The 9,617-nt window shown below is 43.4% G+C and overlaps 1 pseudogene; it reads left to right on the top strand.

Moving 5' to 3' along the window:
* The first annotated feature begins 446 nt into the window (after positions 1-446).
* LOC120658811 lies at positions 447-4,784 on the top strand (annotated as a pseudogene).
* The last annotated feature ends 4,833 nt before the right edge of the window (positions 4,785-9,617 follow it).

Below are 9,617 nucleotides of genomic sequence, written 5' to 3'. Positions count from 1 at the left end.
GAAACCTGCGAGGAAACGCATTGCAGAGTTGAATGCATGTTGTTGTCGTGGCGATAAACGCCGTAGAGTTGCAGTTGCAGCCTCAATACTCAAGTCATCAGCCACAAATCCTCTGCCAAGCAGCATGAGATCTTGATTGTTGATCTCGAAACAAACTGTCAGGATGCCACAAATCCGGATCCACTTTTTCTTTAAAATCTTTAAGGGTAGCCGAGACACTGCCACATTGGTATTGTTATCATCACCGCCTACGTAACGGCAGGGCTGTTGCCAGTACGTCCAAACAGCTCAAATGACACATCAGTGTGGACTGGAGTGACGGATATACCAGCAGGACGTGGATCCTGTACCCCAATTGGCCCTTTTATTCTGACGTGTACCAATGTCCACTACTATATAAATCGAGGTCCATTTGTTCTATCTTGTTCTGGCGCGAAGATGGTGAAAGTGTCAGCTTCGTTTCATCCGCGTCTCTCTCCGTCTTCTCGAGCCCATGGCGGTCGGTCATCCATGTCTGCCGGGGCAAGAGCCTCACCTGCAACATCTATAAGCTCCAGTACAAAGGTCACTCTCAGCTTCTCTCTCTCTTTAATTTCTCTCACTGTCCTTGTTACGGTTCTTCGCAGTAGCGTCAAGCGCTCATCACGTTCTTCCTCTTCTTCCTTTAGAAGAAGCCTTTGATCGGAGACTTCCTGGGGAAAATTCTTTCTTGGAGGATGGATGAAGCCTCAAAGGCCCTGAAGGATGTGCCAAAGCGATTTCTGGATGCGCTGGTTGACTCAACCTTCAAATTTACTGATCAACCTCTGGATCCCTCCGAGGTACTGTCTGTACTTCATTCAGGCATCAGGACAGACCTTCTTGCGCCATTCTTACTTCTGAGAAACAAAACCCACAGAATCCTTATGCTTCTTTTGCAAAAATAATGAGTCTTTCGGGGCGAGTTTGCAGAGCAATTTTGCACCAGTTGATGAAGTCGGTGAAGGCATAGAGATACACCAGATCGAAGGAGCGATACCGGAAGATTTCCCTGAGGGGGTGTACATCAGAAACGGTGACAGATTCAGCCTTTACTTGTTACTCTATCAGTCCATAAAGCTGGGGAGTTGATTGCAAACCATGCATGTCCTGATATTGGTGAAGAACTCTAACACAGGTTCCAATCCACTATTTGGTGCTCTGCATTCCACGGCCTCGATCTTCGGACAATCCAGAGAGATATGGGTTGAGGGTGAGGGCATGCTCCATGCCCTCTACTTCACCAGAAACAGTTCAGGCTCTTGGTCGGTCTCCTATGCCAATCGCTACGTGCAATCAGAGACCCTCAGGCTGGAAAGAGCCCGGCAGAAACCATGCTTCCTCCCAGCGATTGAGGGTGACTCTGCAGCCATCATCGCCGCCTACATTTTCAATTTTGTAAGCAACACTTTGCTACCTTGAAAGTAAAGTAATACTATGTATCTGACATTCTGAGATGAGTGAGCATGAACATCAGCTGAGGTTTGGCAAGGTGAACAAGGACATCAGCAACACCAACGTGTTTGAGCATGCCGGCAGGGTTTTCGCTGTTGCGGAGAACCATCTGCCCCAGGAGATCTGCATACAAAACCTCGACACCGTCAATACCTGGGACTTAGGTGGCGAATGGGATCGGGCCTTCACTGCTCATCCGAAGGTATGGACAACTGTTTATCTGTACCCTACAGAAGCTAAATCAGTTGATAAGTATCAGTGATTGAAGCATACATAGGGCAAGAGTAAAGAACTACCAATAGTCACTAGAAGTAATTGTACTGCTGTCTCTAGCACGTATATCACACTTTATCTTCACAGAAAGAAAAACAAGATAGCGACTCCTCTTCCGTACAGAAACAATATTCAACAGTCTGTCATCCTTTGTGAAGTGTGTAGATTATGTAGCTCATACATCTAAACAAAAAATAAGACAATGAATTATGTGTCTCATACTTTTTAAGAAAGAAGAATTATGTGCTTGTGCACTCTAAAAAGAATCATCAGATGCTGCAATGTCCATCATGGGTTTCCCCAATTTAATTATTTTTTGGATTACTTTATTCAATAGAATGCAGCAGAAAAAGAGGAATTATTTTTGCACGGGGGTAGATGTAACAGCTTATGGTGAATAACTGCAAACCAGAACATATTGCATCTCTCTGCAGTCAATATAACAGGACCCAACTAATTCATTCATATTCACATGACCTTAGGTAGCTCCTGAATCAGGGGAGCTTGTTATCTTTGGAACAGATGCAAAGATGCCATTCCTAGTAATTGGAGTTGTCTCAGGTATTTCATTGTACTAGTTTGCAATTTTATACCCAATTTAATTATTTTTTGGATTACTTTATTCAATAGAATGCAGCAGAAAAAGAGGAATTATTTTTGCACGGGGGTAGATGTAACAGCTTATGGTGAATAACTGCAAACCAGAACATATTGCATCTCTCTGCAGTCAATATAACAGGACCCAACTAATTCATTCATATTCACATGACCTTAGGTAGCTCCTGAATCAGGGGAGCTTGTTATCTTTGGAACAGATGCAAAGATGCCATTCCTAGTAATTGGAGTTGTCTCAGGTATTTCATTGTACTAGTTTGCAATTTTATACCTTCGCTATGTCAAGGTTGATATCAAAATAAGGCCCCAATTCAAGTTCTACTTCACTGCAGCTGATGGAACCAAACTAAAGCATAGGGTGGACCTCAAGCTTAACAGATGTACACTTTGTCATGATATAGGAGTTACTCTAAAGTACGTTCATCCAAACGTCATTTTCTTCCAATAACTTTTTATTGATGAAAATGCAGAGTGAACTGCACTTCTAAAATATCACCTTGTTGCTGATCGTGCTAAAATAGACTAGTAGAACTCCAGTAACAATTATGAATTTTGGTCTCCTGATGTAGGTACAACATAATCATGGATATACCACTTACCATCAACATCAGTAGACTGATTAAAGGTGGTCAGTAAGTAATCTTTGATAGATAATTACCCATGCTCATGCTTGCTTTTTTCCATGCATAGTAGTAGTAGTAGCATTAGCTCGTACTCAGTCAAGCCTGCCATTTACTCTTGGGCGGCAAAGGACTGTTGTGCATAGTAACCGCTGCAAGTTGCAGCATGGTAGCAGTAGATGGTTGTACATGTAATAGTCATGGCTGCATTGTACTGTGGAGCCATGTCTTGTAAATTCTCACTTTGACCGGTGTGTCTATAAAGAGGAGAGCAGCTGCAGCTCAGAGTATTAAGCAGCTCCACTTCGTGTGCTCTTCCTGAGTCCTTCTTCTTCCTCTCATCTTCTTCCTCCACCTGCAAGCAAGAGGGTGTTGTGTGTGTGTGAGGGAGTGCCAACAATCTTCACAAACTTTCTTGTTAAAAGATATATTTGGATGAAATTGCAAACCATAATACTCAAAATATTGGCACAGGTTGATTAAGTTTGAAAAGGAAAGCTATGCAAGAATAGGAGTTATGCCCCGTTATGGTGCTGCAGAGTCAGTTATCTGGTTCAACGTCGAACCATTATGTATGTTCCATCTTATCAACTGCTTTGAAGAGGGTGATGAGGTATGACAATGCTTAGAGTGGTTATCCTAGCCCCATAGCTGTAATTGAATTGATCAAACATTTGTTTATTCTGCTAATCACCTGCATTACAGTTCATATCTCTTTGCTACTAGGTTGTGGTACAGGGTCTTCGTTCACCAGACACCTTAATACCAGGCCCAACACAGGCATTGAACAAGCATGACTCTAAAATATCTGAGCCTGCAGAAGATGACGAGTCAATGAAACAAGGAACTAGCAATGAAGTTTTCTTTAGGTTATATCAATGGAGATTAAACTTGAGAACAAAGACTGTCTCAGGGGAATATTTAACTGGAACAGAGGATTCCTTGGAGTTCCCAATGATCAATAACCTGTACACAGGCTTACGACATAGTTATGCCTATGCACAAGTAGTGGATTCTTTAAGTTCTTGTGAAAACTGTGAGAAAGGTATTGCTGAAAAAACAGAATTTTCTATGTATAACCAACTTAAAATCTGGGTAGGAAAGGAAATAAGTGACATCTCCAGGTTTTCTTAAAGTCAACCATTCTAGAATTCAGTTGAGAAATACATTTTATGTGTTGGATTTGGATGTTTCAAAAAGGCATATGTAGATTTGTCTCGTAATGTGGTTCCATAAAAAGTGAAAGCTTGACTGATTACATTCTAATTTTGCAGTTAACCCAAAGTATGGAGGTTTTGCAAAATTAATCCTTGATAAGAGAAATAATACAGAGGTAAGAGCAAATCTGTTTGCTGGATTAATCCAAGTACTCGTTCTTCAGTATTCTAACACTTAAGTATGACAAAACAACAGATATCTGGGTCGAGTTTCATAAGGATGCAGTATCATTGGCTTGGTAAAGATCAATTCTGTTCTGGAGCAGCATTTGTACCGAGAGTTGGTGGGTCACATGAAGATGATGGGTGGATAATTTCATTCATACACAATGAAAAAAATAATACATCACAGGCAAGTTTTTATTGTCTCTATACACATCAACCATCTCGTTATAAAAGTGACGCAGGAAATCAGCATTGGGATCTTTATGTTTTTACGTTGCAGGCGCATATTATTGATGCTCAAAGATTTGAAGATGCTCCTGTTGCAAAAATAACAATGCCAAGAAGAGTACCTTATGGATTTCATGGAAATTTCATCAGTAGATAATCAATCATGTGATGGAACTCTATGGATACTAAAGGAAAACAAACTACGCGGCTTAGAATTTAGCCTCTGAATCAAGCATAAATTTGTGTGTGTCATAGTTTTCCGCACTTGAGATGTTAGCGCGGTCGGTGATATGCCCAAGAGGCAAACATAACAATATGGATTAAAGGCCCACATGGATATTGATCTATGAGCGATTAGGGTTACTAATGGGCCTACATGGTCGATGGCCCATGTGTGTGTGTGTCTATATATATATATATATATATATATATATATATATATATATATATATATATATATATATATATATATATATATATATATATATATATATATATATATATATATATATATATATGGGAGGGGGCTAGGGGCGCCTAACACCCTTGCCGCGCCTAAAACCCTAGCCGCCCTCCCACCTCCTGGTCGCCGCTCTCTTCCAGCCTTGTGCGCGATGCTAGCACATCGGCGCATGGCGTTTCCTTCTCCCGCACGTGTGGACTACGTGGAGGCGCTGCTACTGCTGCGGTGCTGATCGGCGAGGAGACGATCCATTCGTGACGTGATCGACTACCTCTTCTACCTCGACGTGCGACTACGTTGGACGAGTCTACTCCAACGCATCTTCCACTGCGCTGCGCGTCGAGGGTTAACAATCCATGATCATCCGCTTACATTTGATCCTTGATGAACGCGAAAGAATTAGAAATTCTTGCTAGCGTAGCATTCTCGTTTCCCAACAGTGGTACCAGAGCGATCATGTTTAGTTTTTGGCCTGGATGTGCATATAGAAATATGCTTTGTTTAGGGTTTTGCAATCTGTTCATATGAGATGTATAGATTGATGCACGGTGTGGGATTGGTACGAGTTGATTGCATCACGATGACAGTAAATTGGTTCGTGTTCTTTCTTTATTGTGCGCACGACTTGCCCATACCGGCTGGAATCACCATCTGGACTAACTATGCAAATGAGAAGAGATTGAGCCGACATATCTAACTCGTGTGGTGCGGTCTTTCCCGATGTACCTATCGCGATAGTCAATGTGATTGACTAGTGAAAATAAGGGACATTGTGAATGCCCCAGATCGGTTTGATTGGATCAATCCGATGAGATTTTCATAGCGATTCTATACTTTGTGGTTTAGTATTTGAATTACTAATCAAATGTATGCACATTATTTTTTACAACAATAGAAAGTTTACCCTATAGCTTGTGCTCATAGTACACAAATAAAATACATACCTCATGAAGTCCATGTACCATGAAGGATAACTTTGTGTAGCTTTCTACACACTTATCAAACTATGTAGGTTGCTCATGGGTTAGAACAAGACATAAGCAACCCACCATATAGCACTGGGAAATGAAATGTATGCAAACAACCTAGCAAGAGCAATAGAGCTATATGATGTTTGAATTGGAATATAGCTACCATTATCTTATGGGGGACTTGGGCAACAAATGTCCAAGATGCGAGCTGTAACATCCCGAAAATTCACCCAGATAAATTACTCGCTAAAATATTTTTCAAAATCTTTTCATCGCCGAGCTCGAATCTTTTCCAGTGATTCGTCGCCCTGACACCAAACCCAATCTTCGTCCCGACACCGAAATCAATCATCGTTTAAACTTTCTCTATTCTCCTCGTTCCTCGTGCACGTCGCTTCTCATCGACGCCACGCTCGGCTCGCGACCAACGCCGCGAACCCCGCCGGCGCCTCCTTTTCTTTTTCTCCTTTCTCCTTTTTTTCTCTTTTCTCCTTTTCTTTTCCCCTTCTCCTTTATTCCTCCTTCTCTTTTTTTCCTTCCTGCTCCTTGCCCACGCACAGACTCATGCCCACGTGCTGCATGCACGCTCCTGTGCCCCCACGCGCACCACGTGTGTCACACCCGGTTTAAAGGACAAAACCGAAAGCATAGCTATATGTATGCCAAGATCAAGTTCCATACATATAGAGACATTATAAGTGAATAATCAGTAACAGTATCACGTAAAAGAGAATTAAAGCAACTAAAAGACTATCAGAGTTATACAGCTTATCCTGAAAACGAAGGCTTCAACTTCACAGGCAATCGACTGGGGGTTGCGTATGCCTAGAACTCAGCATCATCTTCAAAAGACTTCACAGCAACTTTCTCTTCTGAATAGCAGTAAGGGTGAGTACACTTATGGTTGGTACTCAGCAAGGCCACAAGAAATAACCAGAAAATGATTTATATCCATCTTTAAGTTTATTAATCATGTGAGAGTCCAAGCCGCTCTTGACCGCGAGCACGGCCAACCGGTTAGTTTTAACTCTACAGGGGTTGTACACTTTCACCACAATTCGTGTAAAAATTCCGAAGAATTTTGAACCCAACCACAATTGTGCTAGCTAGGCACAATACCACACTTTCAATGTGTGATTGTATAGGGACGCTACGAGGCCTTTACAAATAATTCCTATATGTAAGTGTTGGTCCCTTCATTTGCAGTCCCTGAGAAGACACAACTTCCTTCACCTGCTCCACCACACAAGTCCAAACACCACCAAACGAGCCACCCCAACACCACATATAGTTCATCTAATTAATCACGGCTACGGTTACGAGAACGCAAGAAACGCGGAAAACGAAGCTACGGTTGAAAAGAAACAGCTATCGGAAGATTTATATTATAACCGAACAGAAAAGTATAAGCTTGATTTATTTTAATTAGGAAACACATGTAAATGATATCTGAAAGAAATATCCATATTAACTAAATCATATTGATTTATATTTGTAAAGGCGAGTAAACTTAGTCATATTTTATTTATCAATTTTTAGTATGAATTAAACTAGTTAACTATTTAACTAGCAAATAAAAGAGTGTTGTGAGCGTCTAGCGTAAAACTTTATGATCCGTGATTTGAACTAATCAAGTTACATTAAAAGAAACATTTATATTTGCATTAATCCAATTAACATTAATTATAAAAATCGGTGTACAACTCTAATTAGCTTTTAATCTGAAAAACTAGTTGAAATAGATATTAATCAAATTGATTCTAAATCTATTTTAAAAACAAGAACTATGACGCAACAGCACTACTAAGCTATAGCTCATGTTAAAATAAAGCTAACGCAACGAAAGCAAACTAAAACGGAGTTAAAACGTTAAAACTAAGAGAGCTTGGGATTTGTACTATACTTGTGCTGAGACGCAACGTGACCGTCGAACTTGGGACCGAAAGGTTGCGGCGGGGGTCTGCCCCGGCCTTCTCGCTAGACCAAGGCTGCGCGGGCACCAGAGCACGCAGCGCCAGGAGGCGCTCGGGAGGGCGACACGCAGGGAGGCGTACACGGCTGCGCTGCGGGGGCGGCAGCACGCAGGGCTGGTCGCTTCCATGTGCAGCAGAGAAGGTTGTGGGGTGCGGCGCTGCTGGTGCCCCTCGCGAGTAGGGGGTGCAGATGCAGCAGGGCAAGAAGAAGGCGCTGGCGGCGGCTGGTTTCGCAAGGCGCACAAAGCAGGGGCGCAGGGGCGCAGGGGCTTAGGGATTAGGGCTTCATACGGTGCAGGCAACGTAAGCAGGAGGCCGAGGTGGACTTTGCCAACGTGAGCAGGTAGGCACAGTTGGTGGCATGGTGGGGGCCCACAAGCAAGGGAAGGGCCCACGAGCAAGGGAGGAGAAGAAACGGGCCAGCTGATGTCTCGTCCAGGTCAATCCATCAAGGAGCGTAGGTTTGCATAAGATGAAGACAAGGCAGAGAGATAGAAAATTCTAGATAAATATTTTAATCCTTATATATATTTTGAGAATCCCAAAAATTCCAAGGAAAAAACAAATCCTAGAGACATTTTGGGACACGAGAAGTTCAAATAAAATACTTAAATCTCGTGAAAATATTTTAGAACTTTCCATTAATTAGATCCAGCTCTAGAAAAAAGTGAGAATTAATGCCAGAAAATTCTGGAAAATTCTCGAAATATTCAAAAGATGGATAATTATATTCGAAAAGATATTCACAACCAAAAATTGAAATTTTGGGGTGTGAAAACGCGCCCCGGGATGCTCGCTGCGCCGTTCGCCTCTGCCCGACCTGTCTCATCGCCCTGTGCCCGCCTCGCCGCTCGCACCGCCGCTCCGCGACGCCGGGTGCCATTAATGGCCGCCCGAGATGCTCGCCGGTCGGCCACCGCTCCCCCTCCTCCTTGCTCCGCCCGGCCTATAAATAGGCCCTCCCACCTCCTCCTTGCTCACCACCTCCACAACCACCGCCGCCCCTGCGCACCTCCCTCCCTAGCTCGCAGCGCCGCCACCGCAGCCATAGCAGCCCACCTCCGCCCGCCATCGTGGAGCCGCCTCCTCGCTCCACCCCAGCCCGAGCTGAGGTGGGGAATCGAACCCCCTCGCCCCCCCCCCCTCTCTGTTTTCCCCCACCTCCCAGCCGCCGCCGTCTCCTGGGCCGCCAGCGCCCCTACCCCCAGCGCCCCCTCCCCCTCCCGGCTCTGTTTCCCGTGACGAGAGGAAGAAGAAGGGCTATTTTGCCCATGGCCCCCTCCCTTTCTTCCTTTTGTTTAAAGAACCCCCTCCTCTCTCTAGTCTTTTTCCAAAAGAAACCCCCCCTACATCTTATTTCCACAAGACAGCCCCTCCGCTACAGAAGATTTATTTCAATTAGACCCTACCTACTTTTAAGACGACCCTGATATTTCCAAGAATTATAATCAAGCCCTTTCCTATATAAAAGAATTTATAGAAAGACCCCTGAACTCCGGTTTAGCCCCTAACCACCTCTTTAACTCCTCATTTCATGGGCCCAAAATCCTCCAAGTGCCCCCAAATTCGACCACACCAATTCCTATATTATTTTGGCCATGCCATTCAAAAATCTCCCA

The sequence above is a fragment of the Panicum virgatum genome, chromosome 2N (genome assembly GCF_016808335.1).
Source record: "Panicum virgatum strain AP13 chromosome 2N, P.virgatum_v5, whole genome shotgun sequence".
NCBI classification, from domain to species: Eukaryota; Viridiplantae; Streptophyta; class Magnoliopsida; order Poales; family Poaceae; genus Panicum; species Panicum virgatum.
This window is presented reverse-complemented; position numbering and strand designations above follow the sequence as displayed.